Raw genomic sequence first — 16,554 nt, forward strand, 5'->3', positions numbered from 1 at the left:
TCTAACAAATGGAAACTTAACCTGGGATTGAAAGGCACAGCAAAAAAGAATTAGCTAGTCTCAGATGGATGACTGCAGCTAGAAGCACTTTAGAGATCGCCTAGTCCAACCCCGTCATTTTACACAGGAGAAAACACTCAGAGAAATAGAGGGCTGGAATTAAAAACACCAAGTCCTTTTATTCCAAATCTAGTGCTCTCTCCACACCAAACAGGTGGCTCTGAATGGCCAGAAAACAGCAAAATATTATGGAGACAAAAATGACATAAAAAGTCAGGTAAAAAGAAGGATTCCTAGCAAAATATACCAGAGACCAATGATAATAACGCACAATATTAGGTGACATGGCACAGTATGTCCACAGGAATAATGTTACAAATAGGCAATTAAATGGTGCTGAGACTTTATGGTAGGGCATGTTTATATTGTATTAAAGATGTGATTGAGCTTGGACACGCTTCAGGAGATACTGGAGGATAGAAAGGGCGGGCATGCCATATGGTGCACAAAGCACTGGACAGGACTGAACAACAATATACTTAAAATACCTAACTTAAAGGTCTGTTGTTTTTTAAAAAAATTGCTTTCTAAAGCTTAAAGAGCTATGAAAATGTGCATTTTTAAGTATGATGCTATGAGAATTTATTTCTCTATGAAGAATAGATATGAGCTTATAAATAAAGAGCTTAGTAAACAGATTTCTGAAGTTATAAAAGGGAAGAAAGCAGATTATATGCTTGAGTAACAGGGAAATAAAGGGTTGTATTTAAGGACCACCAAAGCAACGAGCTTTCTGGCTATTGTGGGTTTTCTTTTCATTTCTTTTTTTTTTTTTTTTAACAAATTGAAGGTTTGTGGCAACCCTGTGTTGAGCAAGTCTGTCAAATTTTTCCAACAGCATATGCTCACATTGTGTCTCTGTGTCACATTTTGATAATTCTTGTAATATCTCAAAGCTTATTATTACTATTCTATCTATTATGGTGATCTATGATCAGTGATCTTTGATGTCACTCTTCTAATTGTTTTGGAACACCATGAACTACAATCATATAAGACTAGGAACTTACTAATAGATAAATGTATGTGTTCTGAATGCTCCACCCACCCGCTGTTCCGTCTCTCTCTCTTTCCTGGCCTCCCTATTCCCTAAGACGCAATAATATTGAAAGTAGGCCAATTAATAACTCTACAATGGCCTCTAAGTGTTCAAGTGAAAGGCTGTATCAATAGATACAGCAAATTTCACTGCTGTCTTTAATTTTAAAAAACTGCCACAACCACCCCAAACCTTCAGTAACCCCCACCCTGATCATTCAACAACATCAAGGTAAGACTCTCCACGAGGCAAAAAGATTACATTTCACTGAAGGCTCAGATGATGGTTAGCATTTTTAGCAATAAAATATTTTTAATTAAGGCATGTACATTGGTTTTTCTTTAGACATAATACTATTGTACACTTAATAGACTACATTATAGTATAAACATAACTTTTACACGCACTGGGAAACCAAAAAATTTGTGACTCATTTTACTGAGTTATTCGCTTTATTGCAGAGTTCTGGAACTTAATCCTCAATATCTCTTTAGTATACCTGTAGTCTGCCACCTCAAAATATTATAGCAAGGGAGCACTGGAGATCACATATTAACTATGCATTATGGTAACACTCTAAAATCAGTCAAGAGCAAGTGCCTGGTAACTGTTTAATTTCCTATTTACTGGTGATGAATTCATCCTTTTCATTTTGATAATGGTAATTTAGTCTTTTCCTTTCCTTTTTTTAACCCAAATTAACTAATGGTTTTTCTGTTTTACCGAATTTTTTCATAAAACCAGCTTGCAGTTTTCTTTATTAGTTCAATGGTTTTCTTACTTTCAATTTTATTAAGCACTCCTTTGATTCTCAGGATTTCCAATTTTGTGGTTTACTGGAATTTTCCATTACTTCTTTTTCTTTCTAGTTTTTTGGTTGTTGCTGAATGCCCAATTCATTGATCTGCTCTTTGTTTTATTGATGTAAGTGTTTAGAGATATAAATTTTTCCCTAACTACTTCTTGGCTGCATCCCATAAATTTTGGTATGTTGTCTCATTACTGTCATTCTCTTCAATGAAATTATTATTTCTATGTTTTGTTCTTTGACCTACTCATTCTTTAGGATTCGATTAGCTAGTTTCCAATTAATTTTTAGTCTACATTTCCCTTGCCTGTTATTGTTTGTTTTATTTAATTATGATCTGAAAAGGATACATTTAATATTTCTGCTTTTCTGCATCTGGCTGTGAGGTGTTTATACCCTAATACATGGTCAATTTCTGTGTCAGTGCCTTGTGCCACTGAAAAAAAGATATATTCCTTTCAATTTCCATTCAATTTTCTTGTTTAATTTTTTTTTGTTGTTAGAATAATCTAGTTCTGAAAGGGGAATGTTGAGGTCACCCACTCATATAGTTTTATTGTCTACTTCCTCCTATAACTCATTTAACTTTTCCTTTAAGAATTTGGATGCTATACCATTTGGTGCATATATGTTAAGTATTGATATTACACAAAATGCAAACTGGATAATTTTGATTATGTTAAATTGAAATATTTTTGTACAAAAAAAGCCAATGCAACAAAAATTAGGAGGGAAGCAGAAAATTGGGAGAAAATCTTTATGACTAGTGTCTCTGATAAAGGCCTCATTTCTAAAATGTACAGGGAACTGAGTCAAATATATAGGAATACAAGTCATTCCCCAATTGAGAAATGGTCAAAGGATATGAACAGACAGTTTTCAGAGGAGAAATTAAAGATATCTATAGGCATATGTAAAAATGCTCGAAATCACTACTGATTAGAGAAATGCAAATCAAAACAACTCTTAGATACCACATCTCTCCTGTCAGATTGGCTAAAATAACAAAACAGGAAAATGATAAATGCTGGAGAGGATGTGGGAAAATTGGAACATTGTTACATTGCTGATGAAGTTGTGAACTGATCCAGCCATTTTGGAGAGCAATTTGGAACTATGCCCAAAGGGCTATAAAAATGTTCATACCCTTTGACCCAGCAATACCACTTCTAGGGTTGTATCCCAAAGAGATCACACAAGTGGGAAAAGGACTCATATGTACAAAAATATTTATAGCGGCTCTTTTTGTGGTAGCTAAGAATTGGAAACCAAAGGGATGCCCATCAATTGGGGAATGGCTGAACAAGCTGTGGTATATGAAGGTAACGGAATACTATTGTGCTATAAGAAATGAGGATGATATGGACTTCACAACAACCTGGAAAAACCTACATGACATAATGCTGAGTGAGCGGAGCAGAGCCAGGAGAACATTATACACAACCACAGATATATGGATTCTGTGAGGACCAACCCTAACAGACTTGGCTCCTCTCAGCAACACAAGGTACAAAGATAACTCCAAAGGACTCACGATGGAGAATGCTATCTACACCCAGAGAAAGAACTATGAAGTATGAATGCAGATTGAGGCACACTTCATGCTAGCCTTCCCACCCCCCCCTGCTTTTTTTTCTTTTTCTCTCTTTTGTTTTTGGGTTGGGTTTTTTTTTTGGTCCTGTTCCTTCTTTCTCGTGATTCATTTCATTGATCACAATTCTTCTGCATAACTTGACTAGTATGCAAATTAATTCAATGCGAAGTTATACGTGGAAGTTATATGGGATTCTGTGCCATGGAGGGGGGGTGGCGGGGAGGGGAGAAAATCTGGAACTCAAAATTATGTAGAATCAAGTGTTGTAAACCAAAAATAAAAAAAAAAGTATTGATATTACTTCATTGTCTATGGCACCTTTTAGCAAAATATGGTTTCCTTGCTTATCTCTTTTAGTTTTTCTATTTTTTCTTTGTTTGGGATCATAATGGCTACTGCTGTTTTGTTGTTTTTTTTTTATTTCAGCTGAAGCATAATAGATTCTGCTCCAGCAGAATCTATTATGTGTGTCTCTTTGCTTCAAGTCTGTTTCTCGTAAACAATATATTATGGATTATGGTTTTAAATCCACCCTCTATCCTCTTACATTTTATGGGTGAGTTCAACCCATTCACATTCACGGTTATGATTAGTTATTTCCCTCCATCCTATTTCCCCCACCGTATATCCTTCCTTTTCTTTCTTTCTTTCTGTCCCCTCTCTCCTCCCCACCCCCTCTCTCTCCCCAAAAGTGTTTTGCTTTTGACCACTGCCTCCTCCAATCTTCCCTGCTCTTTGAACTAACAATACCACTACTAGGACTGCATCCCAAAGAGATCAAAGGAAAAGGAAAAGGTCCTATATGTATAAAAATTTTATAGCAGTTGTTTTTGTGGTGGCAAAGAACTGGAAATTAAAGGGATGTGCATCAATTGGAGGATGACTGAAAAAGTTGTACTATTGTGCTATAAGTAATGACTAGGCAGGATGCTTTCAGAAAAATCTAGGAAGTGAAGTGAGCAGAGCCAGGAGATCTTTGTACACAATAACAGCAACAATGTATGATGATCAACTATGAATGACTTAGCTATTTTCAGCAATACAGCAATACAAGACAATTCCAAAGAGCTTATGATGAAAAATACCACCCACCTCCAAAGAATTGATGGAGTAGTCTAAATGCAGACTGAAGCATAATTTTTAAAACTATTTTATTGGGTTTTTTCTTTTGGTCTGTGTTCTCTTTTACAACATGGTTAATACATGGTTAATACATAAATATGTTTTGCATGACTGCATGTGCATAATCTATATCAAAGTGCTTGCTTTTTCATGGTTGGGTAAAGGGGTGGAAGGAGGGAATTTAAAAAATTTTAAAACAAGTGTCAAAAATTGCTTTTACATGTAATTGAGAAGAAATAAAACATTTCTTTAAAAAGAAAAACAAAGAATAAAAAATAAGAGTAAAACAAAGCTTCCTACTTAATAAATCAGAATTTTCACCCATATACCTAATGGTAGGGAAGCACTGTACTAAGCACTTTATAAATACTTTCCCATTTGATCCCCACAAGGAGGTGCTGTTATTATCCCAATTTTACAGCTGAGGAAACTGAGGCAAAGTGACTTGGTCAGGGTCATACACTTAGTAAATGCCTCAAGCAAAATTTGAACTCAGGTCTTCCAGACTCCAGATCTAGGACTAGACACTCCACTACCCAGCTGCCAATAAACACATATCTCCATTTTAAACTACTCCAAGAAGCCACTCAGATCCCTCCTCTATATTGTGCCAGAATTAAGAGTTGTGACACCCACAATCAAAAAATTAGACAAGTCTGAAAGACCAAACATTTAAATAAAAATTCAATTAATCTGAAATACCATTCCCTCCCTTCATTTTACCCACATTCAGCAAAAACTTTCCTCTTTGCAAACTAGGGCAAATCAGCCCTATTACACTGAAGGAAGATGGCTCTCAATGGGTGTTTGTCATTACCCAAACCAGGCACCATTCCTTCCCAAATCAGCAGGAACTTCTACAGTACATGTCAGCAGTTTACAATCCCTTTACAGTCTTAAAAATTACTCAGGACCCCCTAAAAAGCATTTTTTTTTAAATGCAGGTAAGGTACTGATCAATATTTATCATATTAGAAAGTAAAATGTTGTGGCAGCTAGGTGGCACCGTGAGTTGAGCATGAGCACTGACTCGCCCTGGAGTCAGTTGGACCTGAGTTCACATTCAACCCCAGGAAGTAAAATGTTTTTATTGTGAAAAGTTTTAACATTGTCAACTTCCTAAAAGGGTCCTGGAGGACCACATTTGGGAAGCACTGGTATATCCATCACACTGCCTTTTCATTTTCATTTAATTGACTGCTCTCCTTGTTTGTTGACTTTCTTATTCCTTACATTATTCCCAAGGCCTTCCTCTTACCTTAGTCCTTTGTTCTCACTATGCCTCTTTATTTTGATGAACTGATTTTCTCTCAAAGCTTCAACAAATGACTATATTTCCAGGCCTAGCCTTTTTGTTTGTTTTGGTTAGGAGATTCAGTCCTTCATCTCCAACTACCAACAAGACACCATCCCCCTGAACGTCTCACTATAACCTCCAATTCAGCATGTAAAAGAACAAATTCATATTCCACTTCAAGTCTGCCCTACACTCTCATCTCTCCATTTCCCCTAATGGCACTACTATATTCTTAGTCACCCATGCATGAAACTGCAGTTAATCTTCGATACAAAGAAGAGTAAGGTAGAAAGGACACAATCAGAAATACTACATATTATGGGGCAAATAACTTACTCAATCTGGAATTCAGTTTAGTACTTCTGTAAAATAAGAAGGCTATACTAAATCAATTCACAATCATTTCTTAAAGCCTTATTATGAATCAAGCCATATGCTAGGCATTGGGACACGAAAGAAAATACCATTTTGTAATACTTTATGCTCCACAAAATGGTCTTTGTCCCTCTCCAGGTTTGATTTCTCTACACAGGCCAGAAAACTCTTCACCCTAGAAACTCACTTGACTTATGGAATCTACACGCCTCCCTCTGATTGGCTGGTTCCTCCAGAACTTCCATTTTAAAGAGAAAATGAAGCCTGTCACGTCAGGTCTTCACTCCTCTCCAAGCTACATTGTTGCTGCTGCTCTCCATGGCTTTCTCAACAAAGCCTCAGTGCCGGTCACTATTATCCCCCCCCCATGCCTTTTCAGCTCTCTCATGTATTGTCTTCCCCAGTTAGAATACAACTCCTTCAGTCTCCCTGCTTGTACTTGTATTCCCTGAGCTTAGCACAATGCCTGACAAAGTTACTGTTGTTGACCTGACACCCTATAACCATCCATCCAACCCTTTATGTGTACACGTATATATGGTGCAGGCATCCTTGCCCACATTCCTTTAGTAACATTTCAGTTATCAATTCACATCTTTTTATTGTTTGTTGTTCAGTCATTTCAGTTGTGTCCAACTCTTGGTGAGCCCATTTAGAGTTTTCCTGGCAAAGATACTGGGGTGGTTTGCCATTTCCTTCTCCAGCTCATTTTACAGATGAGGAAACTGAGGCAAGCAGGGCTAAGTGACTTGTCCAGGATCACACAACTAGCATCTGAACTGCCCCACCTCCAAGTTTTATCTTTAAGTGCCTAACAGATCGGTCTTTCTAAAGCCAATTTCATCAGGTTAGCCCACTATTTTAAAAAAAATTCACTCATCATCTCAAACTTTTGGTCCTACAATTTCCTTACCTGTAGATGAAAATACAGCTCTTAGCCTTTTTTGTGAGTCATGGAGCCCTTTTATCAATGTGCTGAAGTCAATGAATCCCCTTTCAGAATAATCTTTATAAATGCACAAAATAAAATACTTAGGATTTCAAAGGATACTTTGTACCTACCTTCTGACTAAAAGAAAAAAACTACCTTAAATGGGGGGTTTTTCTCTCTCTTTCTCACACATACCCTTCCCACCATGGGCTTCAAGGACAGATTTCTAGGAGTGCATATATTTGGATGGGGAAAAAAATGTATGTTTACTAAAAATTTTATGTTCACCTTAACTGAAATTTAGCATTTCCTTCAATTATTTAAAAAATATTCTGAGAAAGGGTCCACAGATCTCACTTGACTGCCAAACGGGACCCTGACAAAAAAGCTTAAGAACTTGTGACCTAAATTAAATCACTTTTCTCTTTCAAAAAATATTTTTGGTGGGTCAATAGCCTTTGAAAAACAAAAAGGCTGTCAGCCTGGTTAAAGTACTAGCACAGCAATCACACTTTTTTTCAGGGTCTCCTCTCCACTCCCAGTACCCTTCTCATTCAAATTCACATTTTAGATCACTACTTCAGGGGGAGGGGATGGAAGGTCAACCCTGGAGCACAACTCCAGAGATTAGCAACACGCATACTGACACATCTCTGGATAAATTCAACCCAAGAAAGACACACAACCGAGGAATTCACAGGAGGCTTAAACCTCTTCTAAAAAAAGCAAGAGATAAGCACAAATATTCACATAAATACATGCAGGTAGATGTCCCAGAGGCCATAGATTCAATATATATTCAAAACAGATTTATCTACGTCCAATATAGATCTATTTATATTTAATCTAAATTTATCTACATGTCATATGTAGATACTGAATATATATACATAGATATTTCTCTATATAGCTTATCTACCTGTATGTTCAATATATAGATTATCTATAGATACACATAACTAAATAACTATAAAGATATACCTATCTAGACAGAGATTCACGCATGTTTTCAAGAGTCTTCTTAGCCCAAATAAGATAACAGATTTTTGGAAATAGTCTCAAAACACTCGCAGACCAAGACACCCACATGCACCCACCTATGTGGATAGACAGGGATACAGGGGAAGGACCCTGAGCTGGGAGTCAGGGGTCCAGTGTCCCAGGGGGACTCTGTCTCTGTGCAGGAAGTGTGGCACAGGAGCAAGAGCGCAGAGGCAGGACGAACAAGGAGGATACTACGGAGAGAACGAGATCTTCCAGTCCCGGATGCGACACCGGATTCCGTGGCCGTGGACGGATCCCTTCACTGCCCTAAAGGGAAGACAGCAGGACCTGCAATCCGAGACCAGGGCGGACCGAGTGCCGCCTTTAACTCTAAAAGCGCTTCATCTCCCTGTCTCTGTTTCCTGCTCTGTAAAATGGGGCGAATTCTGCTGACGTTCCAGACTTGATTTACCTCACAAAATTCAACGGGAGAAAAAGGCTTTGTAGCCTCGGGGCACTTCAGCAAAGTTCACTGGGGGAGGGGGGGGGTCTCTCCCGGGACCCCTCCCCAGCAAGTTTGTGAAGCTCCCCTCCCCCCTCGCCCGGCCCGGCCAGGCTCGGCGGGCCTCACGCACTCTCTTCCTCGTCTACAAGGGCAGGCCGGAGAAGCGCTGTGGAGCCGAAGCGCAGCGCGGGCGGGGGTGGAGAGGAAGTGGGAAGATGGGAATGGGGGAGGGGGGGTCCCCGAAGGATCGAGCCAAGAACAGCGCCGGGCTCGCTTAGGCCCGGGGCAGGAGGCCCAACCTGATCATCTCTGTGGCTCGGTTCCCAGCTCCCGGGGGGGCCTACGCGTTCTCCGGGGTCCGCACATCCCCGCTCCGAGACAGGGTGCCGCGCGCGAGGCGGGGCGGCGCAAGGGCGCCTCAGAGAGGAGGCCCCCACCGTCGGGCCCACTACCAGGGCGATTCAGCCCGAGGCCCGGCCCGGCGCCTGCCGCGGCCCCCTCGGACCTGGGCGTTCTCGACCCGGCCGGGCGGCGAAGCGAGGCCTCGCCAGCCTTTCCTTCCCCTCCCCGCCGCCCTTCCGCTCGGCTGAGCTCAGCTCACCTCTCCTCACCGGCCCGCCGCGCTGACGCGGGGACGTCCAGTCACCGAGACACAGAACCAAAAGATGCACCACCACAGCCGCCGCCGCCGCCGCCGCCGCCAGCCCAGCAGCACTCTAGAGCTACAGCTGCAGGTCTCCTCCCCCTCCGGCCCGAGAGCCCGCCCCCCACGCGCGCCCATTGGACGCTGCCCGTTGTGAGACCGCCTTCTCCTTCTCCCCTCCCCCGCCCCACGCGCCGAACGCGCTCTGGGATTGGCCCCCAAGGTCTCTCGCTCCTATTGGGTGAGGGACCCGCCCATCTCAGCTTGAATTCTATTCAGTTTCAATTTTACTTTTATTAAGTGCCTAATGTGTGCAAGCCCATATGCTGAGTCCTGAGGGCACAAAGACCAAAAAAATTAAAAACAGTCCCTGCTCGCAAGGAGCTTACATTCTGCCGGGAGGATCGCAGGCACTAGGTAAAGGGGCAAAGGACTCCTCCCCAGTGCGCCGGTTTAGACCCGCCTTAAAGTTCTCCCTCCCCTTCTTCTACCCACTGGAGCCATTCCTCCCCATGGTGGGTCCTTTGCGCTGTGGCTGTCGGAAGTTGTGGTTTTTCGGGTTGAAATCCTCTAATGAATGAATGAAAAAGCATGTATTATGCACTAACGATGTATGTGTCCCAGGCGCCTCGCTAGGTGCTGGGAATATAATTACAAAAGTTGCCCTTGCCCTCAAGGAGCTTACTTTCGAATAGGTGGATACAACCCGTACAAGAAGAGTGTGTTGGCAAGGGAAGGAAGTTTGGGGGATGGGGAAGCGGGGAGGGCGGTCCCAGGGACCGTGAGTCCAGCTATTGGGCAGGATTTCACGCCCTCTGCGGATCTGGCAGGTGACCTGGTTAGGTCCCGCTTTTCTGGTGAATTGGCTAGATGGGAGGTGAAGTGTGGGGTCACCTCCCAAGAGAAGTCCCTCCCAAAGATATAAATCAGTAATTTGGTTAAGGTGATGGGATCCCAGGCAGGAAGGGGTGGTTGTCGTAGGCAAAAGTGTACTGGACTGCAGTAAAGGGCTGAGTTCTAGCCTGAGCACTCCAGTAACTACCTGAATGACCTTAGATAAGGTACTTTCCTTTTCTGGGCCTCAGTTTCCCCATCTGTTAAATGTAAAATAAAGGGGAGGAGATGTTAGAGGTGGTCTCTAAAGTCCACTTATGTGATGAGGTTCCACGTTCCGTGATTTTCTTGGGTTAAATGCAGCCTTTGACTCCCTGCTCATTCTTTTGTCACCTTCTCTCTCCCGGACTCCCTGTTTTGTTTTGTTTTTAAACTGATGGCATCTTGTTTCTAAGTCACATTCATTTCCATCTCCCTTTTCCAGCCCCTTCCCAGCAAGCCTTCTTTTATCATTAGTTAACAAAACATCTAAGATAAAGAAGACATTCCTTGAGTCTTGCCCAGCCTTCCTAATAAGCAGCTCTTATGAAAGACTGAACAACAACAGATGTCGTTTAATTGGATTGCTCAGACACCTTTAGTAGCTCCCCCATGCATAAGCTGTGCTGCTTACCACAAGTGTAAACTTGGGCAAGTAACTACCTCTCTGGGTCTCAGTTTTCCCCTCTATAGATTGAAGTGAGTTAAATTAGGTGATGTCTGTGTATCTTCTTATTCTAAAAAAATACTCTTCTGACTCCATTGTCTTTTTCAAACCTTATTATATATGTCACAGTCAGGCTGACATCTTTGCTATCCTCCATCCCTGAGACCAACGTTGTTCTCATCCAATTCTATTGAAATTCAAGGCTCAGCTCAAAAACTGTCTTGCTGGTTTCACTGTCATATCCTTAACATCTGCTACCTTGCTGCCTACAAAACATTCCCATGTTTCCTTTATCCTCAAAACACTTTCACTTGATCTGTCCATCCCTGTCTATATCTTCTTTCTCCTTTCCTTCTTTTCTGCCTTCCTCTTTCTTTTCTTTCATTCTGTTTTTCTTTCCTTCCTTCTGTTCTTCCTTCCTTCTTTCCTTTCTTTTCTTCCTTCCTTCTTTCCTTCCTTCCTTCCTTGCTTCTTGAATACACTCTTTGAGAAGTCTGTCTACAATCGTTTGCCTCCAATTCTTTTTTTTCCTTATTCTCTTAACTCTTCAGTTTGACTTGTAGTTTCATCATTCAACTGAAATGGACCTCTCCAAAGTTACCAGTGATCTTAATTGCCAAATCAAATAAATAACTTTTTCTCAATACTCATTCTTCCACACTGTTGATCATCCTCTTTTTACGAATATTTTCTCCTCTCTAGGTTTTTGTGACACTAATTTCTCCTGGTTCTCCCTCCTACCTGTCTGAATATTCCATCTTAGACTTCTTTGCTGAGTCTTCATCTGGGTCCCAATACCACAAGGATCCATCCTGGGCCTACTTTTCTTCTCCCTTTATACTATTTCATTTAGTAATCTCATCATTCCCCATGTACTGAATTATCTTTATGCTAATGCTCTCAGATCTATTTAGAAAGCCCTGATTTCTCTGATGACTTCCAGGCTCCCATCTTCAACTGCCTATATTGTACATTTAGAACTGGATATCCTATAGACATTTTAAACCAGTAGTGGAGAACCTGCAGCCCAGAGGCCACATGTGGCCCTCTAGGTGCTCAAGTGCAGCCCTTTGACTAAATCCAAACTTCATAGAGCAAATCCCCTTAATAAAAGGATTTGTTCTGTAATGCTTGGACTCAGTCAAAAGGCTGCACTTGAGGACCTAGAAGGCCATGTTGTGGCCTCAAGGCTGCAGGTTCCCCACCCCTGTAACTTTATATGTCCAAAATGGAAATCATTATCTTTTCTCCAAAACCTTCCCTTCTTCCTAGTTTTTCCTTGTTACTGTTGAAGGCACTACTATCATCCCAATTACCCATACTCACAACCTAAGTGCTACCCTCAACTCATTCTCATTCCACCATATCCAATCTTTCGCCAAATTCTCTGGATCCTACCTTCCTAACATTTCTTTTATATATCTCCTCTCTCCCTGTTGCTGGCTCTAATCACCTGGAATATGGCACTAGGCTTCCGGTTGGCCTCCCTCCCCCAAGTCTCTCTTCACCTCTGGTCCAGGTTCCACTTGCCAGCCAAAGTGATCTTCCTAAACTACAGTTCTGATCATGCCACTCCCCTATTCAATAAATGTCAGGGGCTCCCTATTGCCTCCCGGACCAAATGTCAACTCCTTTGTCCTCTAAAGTTCTTCAACATCTGAAAGGTAGCACCATCCCACATTTCCTGTCTCTTCTTACACCTCACTTCCCTCCATATGCTCTACCATTCCTTTGGTGTTCAAAGACACTTCATCTATTGACTTTGTGCATTTTCCTTAGCTATCCCTCATGTCTGAAATACTCCCCTCAGCCCCCTGGCTTCCTTCAGGTCTCACTTTCTGCAAAAAGCAATTCTCCTCAGTGTTAGTGCCTCCTGTTTGAGATTGTCTCTAATTTATCCTGTATCTATGTTGTTTGTTCATATTATTTACATAGTGTCTTCCCCCATTAGATTGTGAGCTTCTTGAGGACAAAAGCTAATTTTGCTTTTCTTTGTTTCTCCAGCCCCCTTATAGCAAAGTGCCTGGCTCATAGTAGGTCTTAATAAACACTTACTGATTTAATTTGCTTCCTTGCCTTTTTTATTCATGTTGTTTTTCCTCTGCAAAAATTATTCCTGTCTACTCCAATCCCCCAATTTCTCCTTCCTCTGACTTTCCGATTTCACCCACAGCCGTCAGTCAATCAATCCTCCTCATTGTGGGGCAAACCTAGATAAGGCAAGAAGCTCATGCCTTATAAGAGTCCTCATCACTAGGGGCAAATGAAGACTTTTACATATCATGCAGGAACCACAGGGTTATAAATTCAGAAGGAACCTTAGAAATAATTTAGTACAACTGCTTCATCTTACAGAGCAGGAGACTAACGCTCAGAGGAGCTAATGGTGTGCCCAAGGTCACACCTGCTGCTTCCAGCTCTAACATTCTAAGATTCTTTCCCAGGCCCAGACAGACTGGCCATACATCTGGCCAAACCAATCTATCCGCACAGCCTTCGGTCTCAGCCAAACCACTGTTTTCTTTATCCTGGGCTAAATCTGCCATCTACTGGCCAATTACATGCAGACCTCAAATCCCGTTTTTTTTTTGCTGGGGTGTCTCTGGGAAAAACAGCTTTGTGCCTGTGGGAAAGTTCGTGGGGAGGAGACCAGAAGAGAGTTGGATTAGATCATCTTTAATGCTTCTGATACTCCATATTCTGTGATTCTAAGTTCTCTTTATTTGACATTCCATGTTCTAAGTCCCATTACAGTTCTGATGTTTTATATTCTATGTTCAACATTTATTAACAGCGAGCAGGATATGAAAGGCATCATGGAGTAATCGATACAAAACTAGCCTTGGATCTAGGAAGATCTGAGTTCAAGTCCTTTGACACATGCTAACCACAGGACCATACATAAGTCACTATTTCTCAGTCCTCTAACTACTCTCTTAAAATGCATAGAAGATGCTGACCTACATCAATAGGGGAAATTTCCTCATTCAGGACTTTTCTTTACCAGTGAGGTCATAGGTATTGTCCCTATGCTTATCGTGTGCAAAGCATTGTATTTAGCACTGGATATCCAAAGACAGACATGGAAGTATCACCGTTCTCAAAGAGTTCACATTCTTCTGGAGGTTTGTAACTCTAGCACAGGTGAGTACAGTACAAGGAAATTTGAGGGAAAGTAGGAACTGCGGGAAGGGGTTGGGGAAGGCATCATATATGAAGTGGGACCTGGGTCTTAAAGGAAGATAATGATTCCAATGGGCATTGATCAAAAGAGAGTGCGCACTGTTCCAGGCTCAGAGTACAGGTTGAACAATCTCATGGAGGCATGAGATGGAATGTTGAGTTAAGGGAACAGCTATAGTATGGCCAATTTGTTTGGAACATAGAGTTCATGAAGGGTAGTAATGGCCAATGAGGCTTCAAAGGTAAATTGGAATCAGACTGTGGAAGCCCTTAAATGTTTGCATATGATCCTAGAGGCACTCAGGAGCCCCCAAAGTTTGAGAATGGGAAGTTATACATTTGGAGGACTGCCTTAGGAAGACTATTTTGAGAGCTGTGTGGAGGCTTGGTAAGGGGCGAGTCTGAGAACTGTGACCCTAACTAGGGGGCAATTATAATAGCCTAGCAGAAAGGTGATGAAGTTAGAAAGGCTTGAATGTGAATGGTAGCTTTATGAGTGGAGAGAAAACGACAAATGTGAGATATTTTGGAGAAAGAATTGATGGTGCTTGACAGTTTATTACACGGGGTAAGAAGCAGGGGATTACTCTGAGGTTGCAAATCTGAGTGACAGAAATAGGTAAGTCTGGAAAAGGGGAGGCTTTGGTAGGGAGACAAATTCTGTTTTGGACATGTTGAATCTGAGATGCCAATGGAACTTCTAGATGGGGATGCCTGTAGAGGAGTTGGAAAGGTAGGACTGGAGTTTCAGGAGAGAGTTTATGATTGGATATATTATATAATATATATATATATATACACCCACATATACATTATACATACATATGTGTGCGCATATATATATATATATATATGTTTCATTATATATGTATGTAATGGAAACTAATCAGGAGACTCACCCAAGATTTGTTGGACCTTGGGACAGTTCTGGTGAGCCACATGTATTTTAGCTCCAGGTTGAAGGACCTGGCCCTTTGGGATGACACAGCAAGCCCTAAATGGTCCTCTGGTCCCCATGTGATAGGGGTGGGAAGCGGAAAGAGTGCCAGTTAAGTTTAAAAGGAGAGATTTCTTTAAATTTCTCTCAACTCTTCCTCTTTTTTTTCTTCAGAATGAACATGAAATTCCCTCCCTGAGATCTGGGGTGAATGGTCATGGTTCACACATAGCAGTGCGCACATGTGATGCCCAGATGAGCCTGAGCTAGGACCCTGGCTGCCTTCTCTGCTTTCTTTTTCTGATCATAGGTGACCAAGCAATGATCATGAGAGAATGGATTTTGCTGAAAGTGTCTACCCTAAGAATTTGGGAACTCCTGTTTCCATAGTCAATACCGTTGGAGAAACCTTCTGAAGCAATGATAGTGCTTCTTGGAGGTGAGATGACTAGCAAGATGAACTGAAGATTTGGCCTGGCTTGCCAGAAGTAGTGGACCTGGAAGGAATTGTATAGACAGTGCAGAGCTGAGGTGAAGGTGAAATACCCATCTGACAATCCCACAGAATGTCCCTTGTTTTAATGTTTTAAGTATCAGCCTCCCAGAAGAATATAATAGGAGTTATGTTATTGCTTCAAATTTGTCAGTGAGCACTGGTCTTTTTTTAAGAGTGTGTGTGCATGTGTGTACATGCATGAGTACTTTTCTATTCCCTTTTGAGGAGACCCTAAACACCATTCAAACCTCAGCTTTAAGTGATTTTTCCTGAGACTCAAGGGTGTGAGTGGAAAGAGCCAGAAAGTTTGAGAAAAAAGATCCTGACCTCTCTTTTTAGGGGATGAGGAACCCTCAGGACCGAACTAGGTTTGTACATGTGGAACCATTGTGAGGGATCCCTTTAGAGAGGGAGGGCAAACATCTTAGCCCTGAGAAGCTCAGCATGTTGTTACCTATATAATGTTTGAGTCATCTGAGTAAGTTGATATTTGAACACATTTGAGCGAATGAGATCGGCAAGGGAGAAAGTGTAGAGAGAAAAGGTGACACAAGACAGAGTGCTGGGGGATACACACACCTATGAGGTAGAAAATGCTACACACAGTTCAGCAAAGGAGGTTGCTGAGGGTGACCAAACAGGTAGAAGGAGAACCAGGAGAGAAGTTAAGGGGATGAAACATATGTAGAGGAGGATAGTGAAAAGTGCAAAAGGCTAGAAAAAAGGTCATCAGACTTAGCAATGATCGCTATTGGTGAGCTTTGGGAAAAAGGGATAGAGTAAAGAGCCACATTGTGAGGGGTTGAAAAGTAAATGAATGGTGAGAAGTGGAGGCAGTGAATGTAAATATGTCTTTTTAGGAGTTTGGTGTTCATTGGGAGAAGTATAAGATAATAGCCTGAGGGAATAGCAAGGTCAAGTGAAGGTTGTTAGGTTGTTAGAAGGTTGAAGGAGGAGATCTGAGTATGCTTATGGGTAGCAAAAAGGGAAAGATTGGAGGGGGGAGGGAGAGAAAAAGACAGACAGAGACACACAGAGAG

At 41.6% G+C, this 16,554-nt stretch overlaps 1 protein-coding gene across 1 annotated transcript in view; it reads right to left on the reverse strand.

Annotated features, from left to right (window-relative positions):
- RNF4 (ring finger protein 4) overlaps window positions 1-9,402 on the reverse strand; it is a 78,788-nt gene extending 69,386 nt beyond the window's left edge. The window contains exon 1 of the mRNA XM_036764134.1: window positions 9,317-9,402. The gene's annotated coding sequence lies outside the window, so the exon portion shown is untranslated. The remainder of the gene's footprint in view (window positions 1-9,316) is intronic.
- Window positions 9,403-16,554: the final 7,152 nt, after the last annotated feature.

The sequence above is a fragment of the Trichosurus vulpecula genome, chromosome 6 (genome assembly GCF_011100635.1).
Source record: "Trichosurus vulpecula isolate mTriVul1 chromosome 6, mTriVul1.pri, whole genome shotgun sequence".
NCBI lineage: Eukaryota > Metazoa > Chordata > Mammalia > Diprotodontia > Phalangeridae > Trichosurus > Trichosurus vulpecula.